A 24,076-nucleotide genomic window follows, 5' to 3' on the forward strand; every position below is an offset into this window, starting at 1 on the left:
TCAACACAGAGCGCACACTGTGTAGACAGGAATGATTAAAAGCGGTATGTATGGGGCTATTAAATACTGGGAACTGTGTAATCCTCACAAAATCCCAGAGGAGTGAGTGTCCCCATTTTATGGAGTAGTCAACTGAGATGCAAGGAGGTCACTAGCAAGACAATGACTGTGCAGAGCAAGTTAATCTGCCTCCAGAGCCATCGCTCTTCATCGAACCCCCGCCCCCAGCTGTCACCAGCGGAATACCAGAACCTATGATACATTGACAGTGCAATGTAAAGATCCAGAACAGCTCAGTGGTTGCCAGGACTCGAGCAGGAGGTGTGTGTGTTGGGGAAGAGGAGCTGCAAAGGAGTTCAAGGGAACGTTTTGGGGTGATGGAAATGTTCTAGAAACAAGAGTGCAGCGATGATGATGCCTTCATTTCTGATTCATCAGTGTTTCATTGGATCCATCATCAATAAGGTCTTATTATTATTCATATGGTCACTGTTAGAATAAAATACTTACTGTCCTGACCTTGTTTTCTTATGTTCTCTCAAGGCCATGACCTTGCATGTTCCAGGAGACACAGACTGTTCCTTGAATTTGACTTTAGTAGGTTTGGTTGACTTTACTCAGTGTGCACAGGACATTGAACTGAATTCCATCCTAACAAGAACCGTCCTAATACAACACACCCTCAGCTACACAGTCAGGCATCATCTACACGCAGACACTAGGAAGAGTTAATCCATTAACAGAGGGGTAAGGGCAGGATCCCGCGGACCGATGACTTTGGCAACAATCTAAGCAGAGATTACCAGTGACTAGGGTCCGAGGGAGTGGTGGAGGTAGTGAGAGGTGGTCTAATTCGGGGTCTATTTCCAAGGGAAAGCCTGACGGCTTTGCCGAGGATCTGTTGGGACGTGTAAGGCAGAGAGAGCAACCAGGAGGGATTCCAAGTATTGGCCTCAGGAGGGGGAAGAATGAGGTTGCCATTTACTGAGCCGGGGCGACTGTGGGATATACCCACACCGATCTGCGTAGCTCAAAAACACATCCTGTTTTCTCAACAACCTGGCTGGGAGTTGAAACCAGGAAAATGAGTGAGACGTAGCCACTGCCCTTTAGCCAGGGAATCTGACCATGCCAATAATAGAACAGTCCTCTGCGGCTAGTTCTTCCCAAACTCAAGTGACCCTCGCAGACTCTGCCTACCAAGTCTCCCACAAGCAGAGTATGTTGGTGAATGTTTAACAACTGGAAAGCTCTGTGTGTGTGTATGTGTAGAAATTCTTTTTTTTTTTAAGATTTTATTTATTTGTTAGAGGGAGAGCACAAGCAGGGGGAGGGGTAGAGGGAGAAGCAGGCTGCCTGCTGAGCAGGAAGCTCGATGTGGAACTTGATCCCAGGACCCCCGGGGATCGTGACCTGTGTCAAAGGCAAAGATAAGCTTAACCTCTTAACTGAATGAGCCACCCAAGTGCCCCTGTGTGTAGAAATTCTTGATTACTATTTTGTTTAGCTAAGAAATCACTCATGTCCATTGACAAATGAATTTAGTTTTACTATGAATGTTGGTTTATATTTTTATTTACATTGATTAAGACAAGAGGGAAACAAGGAAAGTAAGTCAGAAATTCACTTGTTCACCAATGATGTGAGCGCCTTCTTTACTGAATCAAATGATAGTTTTCAAATACTGGAAAAATACGCCCTCATTTTGGGGGGTTATTCACAATGTAACTGCTGTAGACACAACACATTTTATGTTTAATCTGCACTGTTAACATTTTTTATCACTTTCTTAAATTTAAACAAGAAAGGGGCTCCTGGATGGCTCAGTCGGTTAAGTGTCCAACTCTTGATTTTGACTCAGATCATGATCTCAGGGTTGCAAGATGGAGCCCCACATCGGGATTGCACTGAACATGGAGCCTGCTTAGGATTGTCTTTCTCCCTCTGCCCCTTCCTCAACCCTTTATCTCAAAAAAAAAAAAAAATCTAGACAAGCAACCAAACAATAAGCTAAGCCCTGATTTGCGGTGTTTGCCAACTTCTAGGTGTAAATACTTCCACGTGGTTGATTTCAAGCTATCAAGTGGCATCATGAACACAGAGTTGGCACGAGATGGGCAGTACACACTCCTGCACAGCATTTCCTCCATACATACTGATATAAATAGAGCGGATACAGATAATCTCAAGATCCTAGATAATCATAAAATAATAAGCAACTGGTGAGCTTTGAGTATCTATTACCTTTGTTTTAATATATTGAATCACATGTTTGTATAATTTCATTTTAAATATCTCTGTTTACAACTGGCTAGCAAAATTTATGAAAACTTGACAATCAGATCTCGAGAGCTAGGATACACACTCCAGTACCCTGTTGCAAGCGTCCAGACAGAACATCCATGCAAACCATTCCCCAACCCCCCAAAGAATCTGGGTCACATTCTGTTGTAAACCTGACATTCTTCAACCTGTGCTTGTGTATCATGTTCCATAATGCAACTTTCTTTTAAAAATATACAATTATTTTCTGCCAAATCTTGCTTCTGGTTCAGGAAAATATGCCACATCTATCTTGTTTTCTATATACTACCTGCCAGACCAAGTTATCCTGGTTTAGAAGATAGAAGTCTGTCTTAGCTTAGGCTGCTATCACTGAAAACCATGGGCTTAATGGTTGAAACAACAGACATTTACTTCCTATAATCCCAGAAGCTGGGAAATTGAAGATCAAGGTGCCAACAGATTTGGGTTCTGGTGACAGCTCTCCTCCCAGCTTACAAATACCATCTTCTCACTATGTCCTCCTCACCTGGTCCTTACTCAGTGTATACATGGGGAAAGCTCGTTTTCTCCAAAGGCTATACTCCCATCATGGGGTCCCACCCTCATAAACTGATCTAATCTTACAGTTTCAAAAGGACAGTAAAGGGGTTGTACGAACAACTTGATACCAATAAATTTGATGACTTAGAGGAAACAGAAAAACTCCTCGGAAAACATAACTTATTCAACTATCAGAAAAAGAAAGAAAAGCTGAATATTTCAGTGTCTATTAAAGAAACAGAATCAGGGCGCCTGGGTGGCTCAGTTGGTTAAGCAACTGCCTTCAGCTCAGGTCATGATCCTGGAGTTCTGGGATCAAGTCCCACATTGGGCTCTCAGCTCCATGAGCAGTCTGCTTCTCCCTCTGACCTTCTCCCCTTTCATGCTCTCTCTCACTGTCTCTCTCTCAAATAAATAAATAAAATCTTAAAAAAAAAAAAAAAGAAATAGAATCAATCATCAAAAGCCATCCTGCAAAAAAAGAACCTCTAAGGCCTGCTAACTTCAATGGTAATTCTACCAAACATTTAAGGAATAAATAATACATATTCTACACAAGCTCTTCCAGGGAATGGAGAAAGAGGGAATACTTCCCAATTCATTCATGAGGTCAGGGTAACCCTGTGACTGACTTATCCTGAAGAAGGCATCAAAAGGAATAATAATGGTTGAGCATTGCTGGGACATGCAAAGTCATCTGGAAAACCAGTTTCCTTGTCTCTCCTGCCTCTCATCCCTATGCAAAAGAAATACAGGCACAAGGACAACCAAAACCACCAGTTTCTCATGTATTAACTCATCCAGTGACAGGTACTATCACTATCACTACTTCATCTAAGTTATAGGGGAAGGATGTCCCCCATCAAATACATGTTAGAGCAACAGCAGGAGAGAAAAATAAACATGACCTTTCAAAAACTAGCTTTATGAGCTATAATTTACATACAATCAATTGCATCCATTAATAAGTACACAGTTTGAGGTTTGACAAATGTACACACCCATGTCACATCCCAATCAAGAAAGTGAATGTCACCCCAGAAAGTTCCCTTTTTGCCCCTTCCAGGTCAAATCTCAGGCCCCTTCTAAAACATTGCTGTGATTTCCATCACTAGAGATCAATTTTGCCTGTCCTTGGACTTAAATGGAATCATATAGGATGTACTTTTGTACTTTTTTGTTCGGGACAACGCCTGCGAGATTCATGCACGTGGTTGTGTATATCTACAGTTCATTCTTTGTTTGTGCTGAGTAGTATTCCCTCCTGTGACTGTACCACCGTTTGTCTGTGCCTCCTCCTGCTGATGGACATTTGGATTGTTTCCAGTTTGGAGCAATTATGACTAAAGCTGCTGTGAACATCCAAATGCCTCTGCTTTGGGGGTGACACCTGTAAGTCCTTTTGTACCTTATATGACACATTATATAATGGGGGTGGGGGAAGGATGTTACTGATAAATTCTGGCTGTAAGGGGTTGCCTTTCAAAGGCTCCGAGTCCCAGGCCTGTTTTCTTGCTCTCCCTCTTCCTCTCCTTCCCTCTCCTGTTCTCTCTCTGTTTCACTCTCTCTTCCCTCTATTCACTCCCACTCTCTCTCTCTTCCCTCCCTTGGTGTTCTTGCCAAGATGTCAACATCAGTCCTTTGAGGAGGAAAAACTCCACGTATGGCCCATGTCAGCTGGGGAGGTGACCCGAGGCAAATGGAAGGAATTGGGAAGTTGATCCTTGGCTGGCAGGGGGGCTTTGCCAGTAAGTGGGTCAAGAGTGTGTTTCATTACCTTGCTGGGTTAGTTAGGGATGGGAGCCGGGCCAAGGTGACCCCAAATAGCTTCCCTGCCCTGGCTGGGCTTCCTGTGGGCAAATGGATCCAGAACTGCCAGCTGGATGCCGGACATCTGGTGGGGAATTAATAAGTATTACTGCCCCTCACCCCCCACCTCTGCCAGACCTTGAGAACAGAACTGATCCCCAGAGAGCCAAGTCTCTTGGGAGGCTTGGAGGCAAGGAACTGGGGCCCATGCACAATAAGTGGTGGGCTCTCAGAGATCAAGCAGGCTGAGCCAGTTCCCACCTCCAGGCCTTTGCACCTGCTGTCCCCTCTGCCTGCCCCCTCGACCCTGATCTCGATCCAGCTGGCTCCTGCTTGCTGTTTGGCCCTCATCTCAAAGGTCGCCTCTTTGGGGAGTGACCTGACCATGTGATCTGACCATGTGATCAATTGTGGTCTGATTTCCATTGTCTGGCCTTGTTTTTGTCAAGCAGTTCTCAATAGCTCAAGTATTTCTTGTTTGTTGCTTTATTATTTCCTTCCCCCCACCAGACCATAAGCTCCATACAAACATGACCCTTGTCTTTATTTGTTCACCTCTGCCTCCAGGGCCTCAGTGGATATTTGTTGAATGAATAAATACATGATGTAAATCAGGCAGCACAAACTCAAGTACGGGGGACCATTTAATGAGTGAAGCGGGTTGGCTGAAGAAAAAGATCACATCGCTTTCTCCCATCTGATTGGCACTTTGAGCAGTGCCATTATTTTAGTAGCAGGGAAATGCCCAGGCTTGATAATAAATCACAGTTGGGACTGGGCCTCCAAGTCAGGAATGCAATAGGGAGGAGTGGGAACTGTGGCGAAAAAGGGGAGGGTATTGGCCCCTCTAAGAACAGCAACTCCTGCTCAGCTTCTAGTTGTTGCCATGAGAACATGAGCCCCACAATGCCTGATTTCTGATTTTTCAAAAAGCATCTCGACACTGTGCTTTTATTGGAACATCTCACAGTTTTGAAAGATTTGCTCATTAAGAAGAAAATGTCGGCAAAAAACCCACATCGTCAAACACTACCAAACCCATGATCATTGGGTTATGATCTTTAGTCTAAATGGTTTTAATCAGTGTAAAAGTCCAGAAAAGTACTCACACAAACACAATTCTGAATCTAATTCAGGTTGTTCACAGATTACTAGGGATTGTGGGATGCTCTATTTAAATCTCTGCTCCATTTTTAAATTCTTATTTTACAGGTATAGAAACTGAGGTCTGCAGAGGGGCAGTGATATCTTGAGGACGACACAGAGCATGAGAGCTGATCTCCCTGCACTCAGGCCTGGTTACCATTTAAATGGTGGGCCAGGGGGGACCCACAATTTGACCCCAGCCCCCAGCACATCTGCCTCACCTCTGCCTCCCGGGTGAACTCAGACCAGCCACCTGGCCCCGTGGAGGAGGGTCGGTCTGCCTGTCAGCAAATGGAGACTTCCCTTGATCCCTCAAGGGCAGATTAGGGTAGAAGCATGGAGTCACATGATCCCAGGGCCCTGTTCCTTTGAATTTTAACTTCAGGAGTTTAGAGGTAGGGGCAGGTGTCTGGTCCTGCCGAGACTCATTTTCTAGGTCATCTCAGAGTCAGCAATTTGCCTCTTTGCCACTTGGTTCTGTCTCAAGACTCCGCTTCAGGAGATGGGATCTTGCTGGGGGAACCCAGGGTAGATGGAATCACGGCTTCCGGTGAAATTTCTCGCAGCTGCCCAGGCCCTCACCTCTGCCACTGAAAGCTGGTACCATTCGGCTGAAACCTCCAGGAGTGGATAAGCCTAAAGGAGGCTGCTCCCCAAGGAGACAGGTGTCAGAAGCTCTTGCTAGTCCTATCAAGGTTGACACAGAGGCCAGATTTGGGACGAACTTGATATGGAGGGGGTTGAGCGATACTGAAATGGAAAGGAAAAAAGTGCCAAGGGAATCTCCAGGACTGGGCTGTCTGCATACAGAGCTCCCGGTCACACATAGCCATATACGTGCAAATTCATTAAAATGGAATGAAATTTGGAATTCCAGGTTCTCGGTCAAGAGAGCCACATTTCAAGTGCTCAGTAGCTCCTTGAGACTAGTGTCTACCCTCTCTGGATAGAGCAGATACAACACTTCATCATCACAGAATGTTCTGGTGGACGGAGCTGCTCATTTGGCTTAAGGGCCCAGAAGTCAGGGTGTGGTGGCTCTGTTTCGGAATCCAAAGGCAGGCCACTGAGTGAACACTCTGAGCGTGAGATCTGTTCACTTGCAAACTGAGAAGAAGAGAATGAGGGGCGCCTGGGTGGCTCAGTTGTTAAGCCTCTGCCTTCCGCTCAGGTCATGATCCCAGGGTCCTGGGATCGAGCCCTGCATTGGGCTCCCTGCTCGGCGGGAAGCCTGCTTCTCCTTCTCCCACTCTCCATGCTTGTGCTCCCTCTCCCACTGTGTCTCTCTGTCAAATAAATAACTAAAATCTCTTAAAAAAAAAAAAAAAAGGAAAAGAACACAGTGACCCTGGGATGTTACCTCACCGAGGACCCCATTAGAACGAGTGTGCTCAAGAGCACTTTGAACATGCACTTGACAGGCAGGCTGTTGAGGGAATGAGATTATGAATACACATCTATTTCTTCATTATTATGCCCTACTTTCCAAATTTCAACCACAAATACAATATTTTTTCCTTAACGAAGACATTCTCTGAATATACAAGAAATCTATCTGTACAACTCCAGGGTTGCACTTTCCTTCTCTAAGGATTACTAGATAGTTCATGGTCATAGAGCAGACATTTGAGGCCAGCCTGCTTTCTTCCTCCTCATAGCTCACCTGAAGTTTTGTTTTTTTGTTTTTTTTTTTTTATTTGACAGAGAGAAATCACAAGTAAGCAGAGAGGCAGGCAGAGAGTGAGGAGGAAGCAGGCTCCCTGCTGAGCAGAAAGCCCGATGTGGGGCTCGAACCCAGGACCTGGGATCATGACCTGAGCCGAAGGCAGCGGCCCAACCCACTGAGCCACCCAGGCACCCCTCACCTGAAGTTTTTGCCCCCATATCCGTAAGATTTTTTGTTTAACCCTCCAGTCTATTAACGCCACCATGGAATATATATATATCTCAATGTTGACGGGTCTCTAAGTTTTTTTCTGGGAAACAGAAAATCTGCATATGTTCTAATTTAGTTTCAAAGAAGTCTTCTGCTATTAAAGATTCGAATGGAGACAGTCCCCAACTTTCAATGGTTTGACTTAATGATTTTTCTCCATGAGAATGGCGCAAAAGCAACACGGCAGAAACCATGCTTCAAATTTTGAATTGTGATCTTTTCCCAGGCCAGAGATACTCGGTGTGATGCCCTCTCATGACCTCTCTCGATACTGGGCAGCAGCCTCGGGCACAACTTGCGATCAGCCCCTCAACCACAGGTGCGCACGCAACCATCGTGCCCCGTGCAACCATTCTGCTTTCCACCACAACACTGCACTAGAGGACTCTGCCCCACTGCCGGCTAATGTGAGCGTCCCGAGCACTGTTTAAGGCTGGTGAGGCTGAGCTGTGACGTTCGGTAGGTTAGGTGCCATAAATGCACTGGTGACTCACGAAATGTCCAACTCACCCTGGATTTGTCGGGATGTGACCCTGTCAGAAGTGGAAGAAGAGCTGTACTGTTTTCTGTTCTATTTGTTCTGTTCCTTCATCTTGAGCAACACCAATTACACAGAAATTGGATCTCCTTTGCCATCCATGCTGATCATTTCCCCCTCATCCTTTCTTACTTTCTTTCCCATCTCATTTTGCTCTATCTCCGTCAGCCTGTACAGCATGTCCTAGAGCACATCTCTGATTATGTTTTTATTTTATATTTTATGGTTTTTTTCTGATTATATTTTTGATCTTTCTCCATCTTGCTACTTCTAATGTGGCTTCTCTAATAGAGCAGCTTTGTTTCTTCCACCGGCTTCCAGAACACTGTTTTTTTGTTTGTTTGTTTTTGTTTTTTCACGTCCTTCTGCTTTCCACGGTCTCTTCTTTGGCCCTTTTATTTCACATCTTGAGATTTATTTTAGGAAGGCCATCATTTCTTGAATTTTTTTTCATATTTCACAGAGAAATGTCTGTCCAATAGTTTCTCCTAGTTGATAACACAGATCTTCTTTGTCTACTTTGTAGTTGATATTCTCTGACTTCTTATTTCTCATATTGCCTTTTCACAGGTCCCATGCGGGCTCCTCATCACAGAACAGGGGCCATCCTTCTCAGGCGAGTTCTTTGTGAGAGACCAGTGCAGGGAGAAGGACGGGAGGGGAAGTTGAGACAGCAGAGGGGTCTAAGCATCAGCACTGCTGATTTTCCCAGAGCCCTGTCTCACCGGCACTGCCCTGAACTATGTCTCCACTCTAACCAGTGGGCCCAGTACGGAGACTAAGTGTGAAGACACAAGAACACCACGATGCTTTGGTTTCTCTATGAGCTTCGCATCTCTTTGGCTGAGAGACCGAGAACCATTCCAACCATACGGTGGGTCACTATCCGTCCTTGCCCTTCTGCCTGCCACCTAAACACCTGCTTTGGGCCAAGGAGCTTTGAGCCTCCTCATCCAGCTCGTCCGAACTCAGTATTGTCACATGTGTCTCGGGGACTCGCACGCCTCGGGCTTGGCCAGCATTTCAAAGGGCTCAGAGAGTAGAAAAATCCTTTGGGAGAGTCTGTGCCCAGCCCAGGAATGGCAGAGGCTTGTGTCACTCCTGGTCTCATGCCGTGTGGTCCAAACCCCACCACCGGCATCCGCGCCATCTGCACACCCCTGGGGAGGCGTTGTGGTCTGGCATCTTTCCTCAGGATGGCGCGTGCCTCTCCTGTTGCTGCTCTCTGTCGCTGTTTTCAGACTGCTTCAGAAAGGTGAATGGAATAGAAAAGTCTGGATCTCATCAACTTAAACCACGAGTGCCTTCCACCGAGGGATTTTGTATCAGAAAGGACTATCTTGCCTTTTGTTTGCCTGTCTTTGCACGCACAGGGGCAGTAGTGTGGGTGCTGGAACAAGGCAGCCCTGAATTAGAAATGCAATCCTTCCACACTCAGGCTGTGTGATCCCGGTATTCAGCTGGCCTTGGCCTCGGTTTCCTCATCTGCAGGAGGCACATCATAACAGCACTTGCCTCGCAGAGTGATGTTTTTTGTGTGTGATAACGAGTGTCCCCAGTGAGAGTTATGTGAGAATATGCCATTAATTATGAGCTGTCATTATGTTTTATGCAAGTTCAATTTCTGGAAGTTAGACTTCAAAAAGACTGTTCTTAATTCTTTAAAAAAAAAAAAAATCTTAAAATACGCAAGCTAGAATGAACCCGAGATCATTTAATCCAGTGGTTCTCCACAGGGGATGATTTTGTCCCCTGGAGGACATTTGTCTGGGGACTCTGGGGTTATCATGATGGGGAGACTACTACTGGTGTCTAGTGGGTAGAGGCCAGGACGCTGCTAAACCACTCACAGTGCACAGGATGGCCCCACAACAAAGGATTATTTGTTCCTAGTGGCATTAACGTCGATAGAAACCCTGGTCTATGCTAACCCCTCATACAACGGTTGTCCGAGAAGGAAAGTGGCTTGCCTGGGGTCACACAGCGAGTAAGAGGTGAGGACTTGTCTTACCTTGTTTCATTGAAAGACTGTTGTGCCTGGAGCTTTACCAGGCAGAGGAGATGGGAGCAGGGCTGGACAGGGGTGAGGCAAGTACCCCTCGCTGACAGTGAGCCCAGCTTCAACTCTGCTCCCTGGCTGCCTCTCCAGGCTCCCGCTAGTCCTGGCCCTGGGTGGGAGCAAGAATGCGGACCGGGGGTGTTGGGGTTGGCCACCACAGTCCCTGACCCTGACCTACTCATGCCAATCCAACCTAGGCATTTCTTACAGGAAGGCTTATAATCCCTCCCACCGAGGAAATTCCAGCTTCTCAGGTTAGCTAGTCTGTTACTACAGGGAGTAAAGTCTGCAGACAAAATGCACAGAGATGAGGGGAGAAAGAAGAAAATGCCATGTCAGGAGGTTAATTTTTGAGCTGGGGAATGATTTCCAGACAGACACAAGGCCACTTTTTTCCACTGCCCCCTTGCTTGCCCCCTTCACTCAGCAAATGTCCTCTGAGGCCAGGGGCAGGCGCTGTGCAGAAACTGTATCCTCCCCTCCCCTGCCTACATCCCCCCTACACCCCATCTCCCCACTGAATCACAGCAGACATTTTCGTCGGGACACTGCGGCATGGCCAGGCTCTCAGCGGGCACTGGTGGTGGCTCCATGCCAGGCAGAGAGCGGGTTGGCCAGCCCTTCAGGGAGCAGGCCTGGGGCCAGCTGCCCACGGTGGTGTCCTCCAGCTGCCCACGAAAGGCCCCCTCCCCAGGGGTGTGCAGGGCTGAGTGTGGGAAGCCCTGAACACTAGCCAGGCAGAAGCCGTGCCTTAAACCTCTCTGTATTCTCTCATGACCTCCAGTCCAGCACCTACGCCTCGAACAGAAACCCCGGAGCCACCGAGCGCCGGAAGCTTCGTGGCTCAGGCGCTCGCTCCTAGTGGGAAAGACCTCAAGCAGGCTGCCTCCCCTCTCAGAGCCCCGCTTTTCTCACCCATAACAGGAGAGGAATGATGTCACTGTCACCAGGGTGGGACAACACGTGGAAGATGGCCAGTCCCCGGGAGGCAGAAGCGGTTGGGATCAGCAGAACAAGCAGTGGCCAGGGAGCTAGGACATGGGGGCTGAAATCTGGGCCTGACCCCCAAAACCAGAAGACCCTCTGAGTTATGCTGCTGGCATCCTGAGCCAGAGGGCCTGGGTTCAAATCCTGCCTCCACTGCTTCCTGGAGGAAATGACTTAACTCCACACCTCGGTCTCATCTGGAAAATGGGGCTGATGCTGATGACAAGAATTTCAACCCCTGAGTTACTGCTACAAGGATTAAGTACATTCATGCAGCCAGAGTGCCGGGAGCGATGCCCAGCGGAGTCAGCGATTTACAAAGCGTTACCCACTACCTACAAGCTCTGTGCTTCGAGACGCTTTCATGCCCTCTTTGCTTTTCTTTTTACTTTCTTGGCCTTTGAAATGGGACACTTCATCCTGAGGATTGTGAGGTACTTCAGGTCTGCCATGTAAGGATGAAGGCAGTGATTCTAGAGGGCACACAGATATGGACCCCAAAGGGAAGGGAGTGTGGTGCACACACACGACAGGGCCCAGGAAAGGGCCTGGCCTAGCAAGAGGGGAGAGAACCTGAGACGCCCACAGGCACCTGGGCATGAGGCCTCCACTTAAAAAGGGGGCGTCCAGGGGCACCTGGGTGGCTCAGTGGGTTAAAGCCTCTGCCTTTGGCTCAGGTATGATCCCAGGGTCCTGGGATCGAGCTCTGCATTGGGCTCTCTGCGCAGCCGGGAGCCTGCTTCCCGTCCTCTCTCTCTCTGCCTGCCTCTCTGCCTTCTTGTGATCTCTGTCTGTCAAATAAACCAAATCTTTAAAAAGAAAGGGGGGGGGGGTCCAGTAGATCCAGCCGACACTCAGGGGCACAGAGCTACCGGGAAGGCCACGGTCCTAGCAGAAAATCCTGGGCTACCCTTCAACAAGCTGTGAGCTCTAGACTGACAGGCATCCCTCTGAGCTGCTGGGTCCCCAGAAAACCAGGAGGCATGTTACACCAGCCTGCGAGAACTGGGAAGGAGATCAAAGGGAATGTGCCCATGGCCCTTCCGTGAAAGCCTGTAGGCTTGGGGCATGTCCCCGCTGTCCCCTCCCGCCCCCACTCTCTCCATCAATTCTCCCTTATTGCCTCAGAGCGACACCACAGCTACTCAACGGGGCTGCATGCACTGAGCCCTGCGACAGGCCAGGTGGCTTCCCATGGATTTCCTGGTTCAACACTACCCATAGCTCCAGGAGGCCGCACAGCAGCTGTCCCCCATCTGCCGGGGCTCAGAGAGCTCGACAGACTTGTCCCAGGTCACGTTGCCTTGGTGTGAGCGGTGGATGGGAAGGATAAAGTGACCCTTTCCTGAGGGCCTCGCCCGGCCAGCTACCAGGCACGCCTCGGACATGCGGTAATGCACCTGCTTAGCACATGTCCCCATCGAGAAAGGAGAAAGCAGACACAGAGAGGGACTGCGGCTCTTTCGTCCATGTGTACGCTTCTAGCCAGGGATAAAGTGTGATTCCCACTGTGTGGTCTGAGCCCAGGGTCCTGGGCCAGGCTCAGCGATGAGGATAACCGTGACCGTAACAGCCGGCCCGTACTGAGTGCTCACCTGGGCGGGTGCTGGGCTGAGCTCCCTACACAGATTGTGACTTTTGTTCCACACACATGCTCTGGAAGGTTCTATTAAAGAAAATGAAAGGACACTCCACAGAGCAGTACTTTACAAGCCCTCTCACATCCCCTATGGGTCTGCTCAGTCTTGAGGGTCAGCAGAGCTGAGGTGCGGGTGCCCATTCTCTGGAGGAGGAGACTGAGACATAGAAAGTTAAACTGGAAACTAGCCCAGGGTGACCCAGAGGGAAACAGTGGAGGCAGCCCAGAAGTCCGGTCTCTGATTTCCTACCAGGGCTCCTCCCTACCTTCTCCCGTGCCTGAAAATACCTGAGGAAGCAGTTAAGAGCCACCTGTGTCCATCTGGGCTCACGACTCAAGGGGTAAAAGAGGAAAAAGTGGAGGGAGGGCTCTCTTCAGGAGACCTCTGAGGCCACCTCATCCTCCACCCATTCCTCTGGACTGGATTGGTTAGACTCCTGGACTCATTAGCCGATATTCTAACAAGTTCAAGTTCTCAGAGCCATTCATTAAAAGTGTTCCTGGGGCAGCTCACATATCACGGCTGTCCAAGCCTCAATAATCATTCATGAGCCAGGACAGGCGGGTGGGGTGGGTGCGAGCCCCACTGGACCCATGAGGCCCCAGCGGACTGACTCAGCCCAAGGAGGACAGAACACGTTGTTCTGAAAAGAGAGCCACCCACTGTGTAACCCAGGACAGGTCCTTTTCTTCCCCAGGCCTCAGTCTCCCCATCTGTCCAGAGGGCACTTCAGTTCCCAACATGGGGCAGGGGTACACCTAAAGCCCCCCTCAGGGTTTCTCTACTTCCTCCTGCTCCTCAGAGCCCCTCCCATGTCTTTGGGGGCCTCTACCAACAGGAGCCCTTTCTCTGGCTGAAAGTAAAATCAGGCCTTAAAGGCACTGGGGGAGGGTGTGACTCTAAATCCCAGCTAGGCCCTTGAACTTAGTTTCTCCATGATTAGGGGGCCAGGGGTCTGTCTCCTGGGAAGGGTTGTCTTAAGGCCCTGGGAAGATCATTTGATGAACACTTGCCACTCGCCTACCTCAGTACCTTTGCACCTGCTCTTCCCTTGCTCTTCCTTTATATGTGCTTGGCTTTGATCAACTATCTTCTCCTTTAGGTATTTGTTCAAGTGTTCCCTCCTCAATGAAACCTCCTGACGCTACAGTTGCACTACCTCCATTACCAGCTCCCCACTCCCCTTCCCTTTCATTCTCATCATTCTCATCATCGTCTGCCATAGACCTCTCACCTCTCATACCATAGACCTTACTTGTTTATCTGTTGGGTTTTTTTTCCCAATGTCTCCCTCTCTAGAATATTATTAGTTCCATAAGTATAAAGACTTGTGACTACTTGGTTCACTGCCATGTACCTTTGGAATAGTACCTGGCGTTGAGTAGGTGCTCAGTTAATAGTTTTGGACTGAATGTGTTAATCACTTGTGGACAGCACCTGGCACACAGGAAATAGCCGTTTTTATTCCACATTCATTCTGGACACATTTATGAAACACCTACTATGTGCCAGGTGTCAGAAGATACGTTGGTGAACGAACAAGATGGTCAGGGTCCCTACTTGTACTTTGCGATCTATAGGGCACTTTACTGTTTACAAAGCCCTTGGCTTCCCTGGCTCCTCACCATGGCCCCCTGAGATAGGCAGACCCATCAGACTGAGGAAACTGAGTCAGGCACATGCTCTGCTCCCACTCACGGAGCAAGTTCTTGGCCAGGCTAGCATCTATCCTAGGTCAGCTGAGGCCATATCCTGTGCACCCACTACTCTGCCTAACCTCCCTCAGGCACTGGGAGTCTTCCCTGCCCCTACCATGTTCAATTCTCTACTGTTTCCCATCACCCCACCCGCACTCTGATCCAGCTGGCCCTGCTCTGGACATCCTGGGAGCCCCTGGGACACATGTTGAGGGAAGCTGGCCCCTGCTGCTGAGGCTGACCTGGGAGGTTTCCAAGCCCCTTCTGACCGTCTGCTGCTCACATCCCTCCCTTCTCAGGCCTCTGGGGTTCCAGGTTTTGGGCCAAGAATAAGGGGTCTTTCTCTGATAAGCATTATCTCATTTAATCTTCTCAGCAGCCCCTAGGAGAAGAGCTTATTCCGTTCTATAAGGCAGGAAACAGAGGCTCAGAAGACCCGAAAACCCACATACTGAGTAGGAAGGAGACCAAGAGGACCCAGGAGCAGGCCTCATCCTCCATAAAGCATTTCCAGATGCCTGGATCCACAGGCTCATTTGTAATGCAAATATTACTATTACTTATAATAAAATAACATTAATAGCAACCGTTTCCCTAGCACCTCTTACGTTCCAGGCACAGCTCAAAGTATAGGTAGGAGCCAATCTTCACAACACCCTTATGAGGAAGGTCCTATCAGTGTCCTCATTTTCCAGAGGAGGAACTGAGGCACAGGGAGGCTAAGTCACTTGCCCAAGATCACACAGCCAGGAAGAGGGGGAGAGCAAGATGAGTCCAGGAAGTCTGGTGTCTGCGTTCCCACTGTCACGATGCTCCCTCCTACTTCAGAAAATGATTCGGGGAGGGACGTCACAGTCCAGGGATTCTGGACAGACCACTTTTCCAGAAGCAGAAAGCCAAAGTCTGGAGGCAAAAGGCCGGAAGCAGGAACTGGAGCCAGGCCTCCCAGGCTGAGGACACAGGTAGGTTTAGCAGCGGTGAGAAGGCGCTCTCAGAACGGTCTCAGTCTCCAGCCCCCAACAAGAGGTGGGAGATGCCCTGTGAGCCGGGGGCCGCACCAGGCCTCTGCCAGGCTCCCTGGGCCTAGACACCCCATGTTCTCGCCCCAGACACCAGCGCCCCTCAGCCTCATTTCCCAGCAAACTGCCTTCAAGTCTAGGTTTGGGTTCTGCTGGCAAATACCCCACTCGGACACCACTGAGTTTTGCCAAGTTCCAGCCCTTCACAGAAAAGGGGGTCGCAGAGAGGGAGGGGAGGAGGAATGTTCCTTCACTCTCCCCTGCCCAGCCAGGCCTCCGGAGCCAGCTGCGGGGTAGAGCAGCTCGTCAGGAGAGAAAGGTGCAGGCAGCCTGTGAACTTATGGGGACATGGGGACAATCGGGGCTGTGGGTGGCAGCAAACAAGGGCTTCTCTTGTTTCTCCCAACCAAGGGAAAGGTGTCGCCTGCTGTGAGCCCCAGGGCCGAGGGGACAAAGGGTCAGCTCCACCCAGGGTAGCCAGGAGCCACCCTCTGAGCCGGGCTGGGAGACCAGGGTATTCTGTCTGGACTGACAGGCCCTCCATTTCCGAATCCCCTCCAGCCCGTGAGGGCCCCTCCAGCCAGGCCCTGTGCCACAGGCAAACACTTCCTCTTACGGACCGTTTCCCCGGCAGAAAATGGGATTTGACAGTGCCTGCTGCCCAGGCTGGTTGGGGGATCAAAACATCGAACACGTTCAAGGCAGGCTTCTGGAGCTCCACACAGCCACCGTTTGGGGCCTGAGGTCTTTGTCGCGGGGGACTGTCCCCTTGCACGGTAGGGTGCTTTGCAGTACCCTTGGCCTCCACCCACCAACTCCATCGCCCTGTGACAACCAGTAATGTGTCCAGACTTTGCCAATTGTCCCAATTGTCTCCTGGGGAGCAAAATGCTTGAGAATCACTGATTTGAAGCATTTCCCAGAGCCTAGAACATAGTAGGTGATCTGTCCATGAAGTTAGGCAACATCTATCAAGACCTTTACCAATATCATCAGTTATTAGCACATCTGTTTATAGATGAGAAAACAGAGGCACAGAGAGGTTAAAGTAACTGGCCTAAGATGACACAGCATATTAAAAAGCCAGGATTTGAACCCAGACAGCCAAACCCCAGCTCCCATCTATCATGCTTGACCACCCACATTAGTTCCTGTCTTCAGCGAGCTCCCCGAGATTTCCAAACTCCTACTCGGGTCAGGATGACATTATCTCTCTTCTAAGCAGCTTTTCCTAACGCCTCTGACAATACCCGACCCCAACACTTCCTTCCGCCTTTGCCTCCACTGAACCATGAAGGAGTGTGGGCCTTCGATAAGGCAGACCAAGGGTCAAATGCCAGCCCCACTACTCATTCAATGACCTTGAGGTGCTAGGCAAGTGGCTTCCCTTTTCAGCCTTGACCTTTCCATCTATAAAACAGATCTATCATCCCTGCATCACACATTGTGGCTAAGAACACAGACTCCAGAGCTAGAATGCCAGGGTCTGAATCCCAGCTCTGCCGCTTCCAAGCCTTGGGCATTTGGACCAGTGACTAAACCATTCTGTGCCTCAGTGTTCCCATCTGTGAATGTGGACAGTAACAGCACCTGCCCCGCAGAGCCATGGTGAGCAAATTGAGCTAGCAAGCCTGAGCGCTTTGAATGGTGCCTGGCACATCATACGTACTGGGAGGTGTTGGCTATGACTCTTAGGAGCCTCTTGGGGAGCAGAGAAGGGGGCATGAATAAGGCATGTGGCCCAGGACATCAACAATCTTGAATTCACTTCCTATAGCCTCCCAGGGACTCCAGCACATTCCCGTAAGACAGCTTAATATGCTTGAAATCAAATCCCCATCTTGGCCCCGACTGCTGGTAAGGACCCACGCGGGAGAGTGGAGCAAAAGGGACAGAGGGACAAGACAGACGCTGGGCCTGTGGCCCCCTCAGGCCTTTTCCTACTTCTTTATCAGCTGGGGATCGCTGTTCTGTCCCCTGTGTCAGTGCTTCCCTCCACCCAACAACACAGGCTCCTCCCCATTGGTTGCCCCTCACCTGTAAATTTCAGGGACAAGTAGCAGAGCCAAGAGCCTGGTACCCCCAGTATGCAGATAAGAGCAACAGCCAGGCTCCTTTATCGAGCATCTCCTGTGCGTCAGACCCTTTCAAGTCTTCCCAGCAGGTAGGTTTCAGGATGCCCACTTTGCAGGTGAGAAAATCAAGGCTCAGGGGAGGGAAGTAACTTGCCAGGAGGTGCTTTGAGCTGTGGTCTTGTGTGTCTCTTCTCCGATGCATCTCAGCTGGAGAGAGGGGCTCGGGAGCATGTGTGTAACTCGTTCCAGGCCCCAGCCAGGTCTGGCTTTGCTAAGGTGCTGACTTTGTGTCTTCAAGGTCTGGGCGGGGGGCCGGGAGGGGGACGGGGGGGTGTCCGAAAATCCTGCTTATCGGTCCAGAGGGCCAGAGGGTGCTGTCCTGTTGAGTCTGGTCAGGAAATGATCTCGCTCCCTGCTGCATCACCAGGAATCACATTGGCCTGTTTACACACCTGGCAGGAGCTCCAGGCAAGTGGAAAGTTGGCTGGGCCTCAGAGGAGCGGCGCCGAGGCCAAGGGGCCTGTGTGGGCAATGGGTCAGACCTGGCCAGAGAGCGTGTAGGGGCACAGATGAAGGTTCTCGGACCGTCTGGCTGGGAGAGGCTGAAGAAGTCTCTCCAGGCCCTCTCTGGGCCTCAGTCCTCCCAACTGAAAAAGGGAGAACTGGAAGTACGATTCCATCTCAAACCTTCCACAAAGGGGCAGCAGTCTGGGTTTTTGAAAATGCATGTCTTCTAAATCAGGGCCACCTGAGTTCAAGTCCAAATTCATTCACTCACTTGTTTACTGAGTGCCTATCACGTGTCAGACACTGTCCTAGGCACAGGAAGGGGGGCTATGGGGAACAAGCGATGCCCTGACATTGCCCACTGCCTACTTGGGGAGGCAGACAGTAAACAAATAATGGCCATTTCAGATTGGGATGAATTCCATGAAGGAAATAAAACAAGAGGCTGGTTTAGAGAGTATTTGGTGGGGTAAGGAGGACAAGTATTCTTGAGAAGGGGTAGTCAGGGAGGACTCCTCAGAAGAGGTACAATTAGGGCTAAGACTTCAATGACCAGAAGGATCCAGCTGTGGAAGATCAGCAGCAAGAGCAGCCCAGGCAGAGAGAACAGCAAATCCAAAGGCCCTGAGGCAGGAAGAAGGTTGGTAGACTTGAAGAACTGAAAGAAGACCTGTGAGGCTCGATCATAGTGAAAGAAGAGTATGGAAGACTGAATCAAGCGTGTGTTCTAATTTCTGAATTTGATGCTCTGACATCCTGGAACCTTGATAACTCTGGAAGGTCAGCCGCTACCAGGGCTAGCTAGTTCCTAGAGATAGTAAACAACTCAAGGTATTTTTCCAATGTAAACCACCAATCCAGAGCCCACACCTCCAACTACCTCTTTTATTGGGCTCTTTCACTCCAGGCCACAATCCATCCTCCTGCCTCAATCACTGAGAGCCAGGTACCAGACACCTAGGGACAGCCTCTGTCCTAGAGCTCATGGAAATTATTTGCACCAGCCAACCCTATGACTGCTTACCCTGACCTGCCAGATAGTGATAAAGACCATCACAAAAGGTAAGGCAGGGAAGTGAACAGAGTGTAAAAGATTTTTTTTTTACCTCTCTGTTAGATAGGGTGGTCAGGGAGGCCTTTGAGGAGGGTGGTCTTTAAGCATTGATGAATGAAGTGAGAAAGCAAGCCTTGCAGATATTTGGGGAAACAGCAGTTCAGACAGAGGGAACGGCAAGTGCAAAGATCCTGAGGTGAGAGCAATTTTGAGATATATAAGAAAGAGGCAAGGTCAGTATGGGAGCAGAGGGAGCAACGGGGCCAGAGCTCCCAGTAAGTGGTCAATAAATATTCGCTGTTAATAATCTTCATTGAGGGCCAACTGTGATCTGAAGAGAAGCAAGGGAGCTTGACTTCAGATTTCCCTTACCCTTTATCTAGAAGTTAGGCTCAGGGATTAAATATTGCTAGATAAAACATGATGGCCAGAAGCCTGACATGGGGGATCAGTGGACAAAGATAGAGGGGTGAAGGTGCTCCCCCCCCAACCCTGCCACTCCCTCACAGTGAGGCCTCAGGCAACTCACTTCCTTCTCTGGACCTTGATTCCCTCATCGTGGAAGTTGAACTAGAAGGAGCCTTCAGTTCTAAGCACTGTGACGGGCTCCAATAGTAGCAGCTGACATTAATTGAGTGCTTACTATGGGACAGCACTTGGCAAAGTGCCTTAGGCATACGAACGCACTTCAGTAGGATTAGACCCAATCTCCAGATGAGTAAACTGAGGCTTAGGACTGGCCATTTCAACGTAGCTCATTCCACCGAACACCACAAGCATCTCTCCTTTCCGCCCGCAGTTGGCTTCAAAGATCCCTCCAGGGAAAAAAAAGAAAATGTGTAAAGGATAGACTGCAAAAGAAACAAAATTTATGTGCCGCTAAGACATAGCTTTTGCCAATTTTGCCAATAAACCTATTCTTGATCACAAAATCCCGCAAGGAAAGGCCTATGAATAAATCCTTTTTACCAGACGGGGGACCGTTTCAGAGAGCTTCATGAAAACATTGTGGATTCTTTCTCCCTCTCATTCCTTCCAGATCAAAGCCTCAGTTTGATACTACCTTGTCTTTTACACCTCTCTTGAGCATTTGCCTCCCTAGACAACACAGAAAGGGAAGACCTCAGGCCCTTGGCTTCAAGCAGGCAACAGTGTGTGGCCAGAATCAACCAACACTGGATATTTGTTTATTGCTGCTTTTCTTCTATTAGTCATTTGTGATCCTGGTTTTCATACATGGTCTTTGTATTAAATTTTCTCATTAAGTCATTGTATTTAAGTGTTTTGAAAAGGAGGGGAGGGTAGCAAGGTAGTAATGATGTAAAAAAGGGGGAGGGTATGATAGGAATATAATTAAGTAATATTGAGCAGAGTAAGGGGATCTGGTAAAAATGTTGTGGGCAGTATTTGGATGATGGAAACTAAACAGACTGTAGTCCATTTTAGGGGTTCCCTGTCTGAGCTCTTTGGGTTCAATGAGATAATACACGTTTAAAACACTAGGAAGGTACTCGATCCACAAGGCTGGATCTGGGGGGGTTTCTGGGAAGCCCCTTTTAAAAGAAGACTCAGGGTCTCCAAGAACCCTGGCCACCCTGTCTTCCAAAACCCAGGACCAAGAGAAGTGACCAACACAGTGTTAGTAACTGTGTGACTTCGGGAACATTACCTAACTTCTCTGTGCTTTTTTCTCCTCATCTGTAATAATGGGGATAATCATTATTCCCTTTTCTTAAGGCTGATGTGAAAAGTAAATAAACTAAAATTTGAAAACCATGTAAGACAATATAGGCTAAATGGGAAAACAATTTTTAACAGGTATTATTATTATTATTATTATAAACTCACACTACGTTTGGCACCATACAGGACAATTTCCATATGTTTTCCTAATTAAATCTCATAAAACCCTTGGGAAAGGTGTGAGTCCTCGCTTCACAAATGGAAGAACAGAGGCTCAGAAATGCAAAGCTGCCCATCTCAGAGTCTCAGAGCCAAGACCCAAATGCAGGCCTTCTCAGCGCTATGGCCCATGCTCTACCCATCCTTTGATTTCTCTGGGTCTCCGTCGCCCAGGTACAGCACAGGAGAGGTGAAGCACACCTTTGGCACTGAATTTAAAAGTAGGAAGTTATGGCACAGGCACTATATATGATTTCACAGGGCCCGAATGATAACCAGGGAAAAAGATGATCTTGTGATCATGTTATCAGTGAAGGAACTGGAGATCAGAGAAGTAAAATGCCTTACCCAAGGTCCCAGAGCAAGTATGTGAAATGAGAATCCAGTTCTGATTCCAAAGACTCAAAACTGGGAATGAAATGATCACTTTCCTCATCACCCACCTAAATCCCACCCACCCAAGAACTAAGCAAAAGCAAAAAAGTGCGCCTCTGACCATCTAGGTGTACTACCGTCCCCTTAAAAGATCCGCTACCCCAGAACCAGTCTGCTGCTAGCAGCAAATTAGGAAAGGGGCTCTTTCTCAGGCAGATCCAGCACTGCAACAGGATACACAGTTGGGCAGATGGAGTGCAGGTTGGTTCAATCTCCTCTTGCCAACTCAAGCCGCCTTGTGCAGTCCACAGCCTGAGCAACACCCTGTAGCATTCCCACCTAGACTATTCCCCCAATCCCTCTTCTTCAAAGCATCCTTAGAGTCATCTATAAGTACCCATTGCAAGAACTCATCTTGGCCACATGGTCAGTCTGGTTACATTTGCTTTCAGCGGGTGTGGGTGCAAGGTGGGAAAGGGGGCAAGACTTCCCTGCAAACAGTTAGTGAGCTGGTGCTCATTTACAAGCTGCTTTGACAGTCTCATCTATCTCTACTAGCTGCCCAAGGCCAGTCCCTTAACTTCCATCTCCCAGGATGGCTATTGTTGGAAAACTTGGAGATGATCCCTCCAGCAGCATCCGGACTTCCTACTGGTGTCCAGCACCCTTGTAGCAAGAGCTGGAATCTCCAGTGGCACTGGAAATTGCAATCACTGCATTCTAGAAATACATCCCACTCCTTTTCATCTCTGTTGATAGCATTCTGCTCCAAGCCAGGAAGACATAATGTAAGAATTGTCCCCCTCCACCCACCTCCATCACTTCTATCTGCTCTTTGAATTAACCCCGATCTCCCCACAGACTGGCTCACCAGTCGCCAGGGGACAGGTGCACGAGGGCCAACCCTGCTGACCACACAGATTCCTAGAACATCAGAGACATCACCAAGCTGGAAAGCCAGGACCCAATGAGGGACAAATGGCAAATGCCCAGGCAGCTCCATTGTCTTTCCTGATCTGACACCTGGAAAGATTTGGGGAACCCATACGTATGAAATAATTTCAATTGGTGGTTCCAGAATTTCTGTATGAGAGAGGCTTAGAAGTGACAATTTGATATTGTGAGTGGGAGAGGACACTGAGGATACCTGCCTTGAAGCTACATTTGCATGGCAAAACATAAATTTTTGTTAGCTCACCGGGCTTTGTTCAGGAGGTTATCACAGGGTTGATACTGGTTAAGATTACCCAAAAAATTGGAAGCTTCATTTGCATAGCACACCCACTCTTTGCTTTAAATGTATGTCCCAGGTCAATAAAAACAGCAACGTTTTCTGTTCAATGTTCTCTAAGGATGCTGCGAGATGCCGCGATTCACATCGTAAATCAGATTTAGAAACATGTCCATTGTTAATATCCAAGGATATAATAATTTTATATATATATATATAATTATATGTATAAATAAAATACAGGGTGAGGCTTTGAGTATGCTGATAGAGATTTCTGAGGGAGGTTTAAGATCCCCTAAGAAGGGGCACCTGGGTGGCTCAGTGGGTTAAGCCTCTGCCTTTGGCTCAGGTCATGATCTCAGAGTCCTGGAATTGAGCCCTGCATCAGGCTCTCTGCTCAGCAGGGAGCCTGCTTCCCTCTCTCTCTGCCTGCCTCTCTGCCTACTTGTGATCTCTCTTTCTGTCAAATAAATAAATAAAATCTTTTTTAAAAAATCCCCCAAGGGGGCACCTGGGTGGCTCAGTGGGTTAAAGCCTCTGCCTTCAGCTCAGGTCATGATCCCAGGGTCCTGGGATCGGGCCCCACATCTGGCTCTCTGCTTAGTGGGGAGCCTGCTTCCTCCTCTCTCTCTGCCTACTTGTGATCTCTGTTTGTCAAATGAATAAATAAAATCTTAAAAAAAAAAATCTCCCAAGAAGCCAGACCTGAAGGAGCCCACACTCATCAGCCACTTAAATGAGGCAGTGACATCCAGGGCCACATAAAGGGTCCCCACCGGGATCTGCAGGGAACCAGGAGAGGTTCTTAGTTATAACCAAGGAAAGAGTATCAAGTGCGATGATTCTAAGTTCGATCCCTGCATCCTGACTCCGAACCGGCTATGTGACCCTGGACGAGTCACGTAACCTCCCTGACGTCCATTTCCTCCCCTGGTCAGTAGGGAGGCTCATGGCAGCTGTCTCCCTGGTTCTGTGCACATTATACAGGATGAGGCCGAGGTTCTTCACATGGTGCCTGGCACATAGTAAGAGTTAAGCATTCAGTAAAACACCTTACTCATCAGGCTCACCACCATCGCAGAAAGCTTGAGGCACGTTTCCGGGGCCCACTGGGGTTCGCGTGGAAGTGGATTCACAGTGACAGTAATGAAACTTAAGCTTCAGAGCCCCTCCCAAGCCCTGAAATGAATTTTCTATTTGTAAATCTGTGTACTTTTTCTTGAAAAGCACCTCTCAAATACTACATGCTTCAGGCCCTATAACACTTGGATCTGC

The 24,076-nt window shown here is 48.7% G+C and overlaps 1 protein-coding gene across 3 annotated transcripts in view; it reads right to left on the reverse strand.

Moving 5' to 3' along the window:
• SLC13A3 (solute carrier family 13 member 3) overlaps positions 1 to 24,076 on the reverse strand; it is a 68,440-nt gene that overhangs the window by 42,629 nt on the left and 1,735 nt on the right. Inside the window, exon 1 of one of the 3 annotated variants that reach the window (XM_047745667.1) lies at positions 17,695 to 17,715. The exons of 1 other annotated variant lie outside the window; for it this stretch is intronic. The gene's annotated coding sequence lies outside the window, so the exon portion shown is untranslated. Of the gene's footprint in view, positions 1 to 6,002; positions 6,024 to 17,694; positions 17,716 to 24,076 lie in introns of those variants that run through there. One more of the 3 variants, XM_047745668.1, reaches the window with a different exon arrangement.

Source organism: Lutra lutra, chromosome 9, assembly GCF_902655055.1.
Source record: "Lutra lutra chromosome 9, mLutLut1.2, whole genome shotgun sequence".
Classification (NCBI taxonomy): Eukaryota; Metazoa; Chordata; class Mammalia; order Carnivora; family Mustelidae; genus Lutra; species Lutra lutra.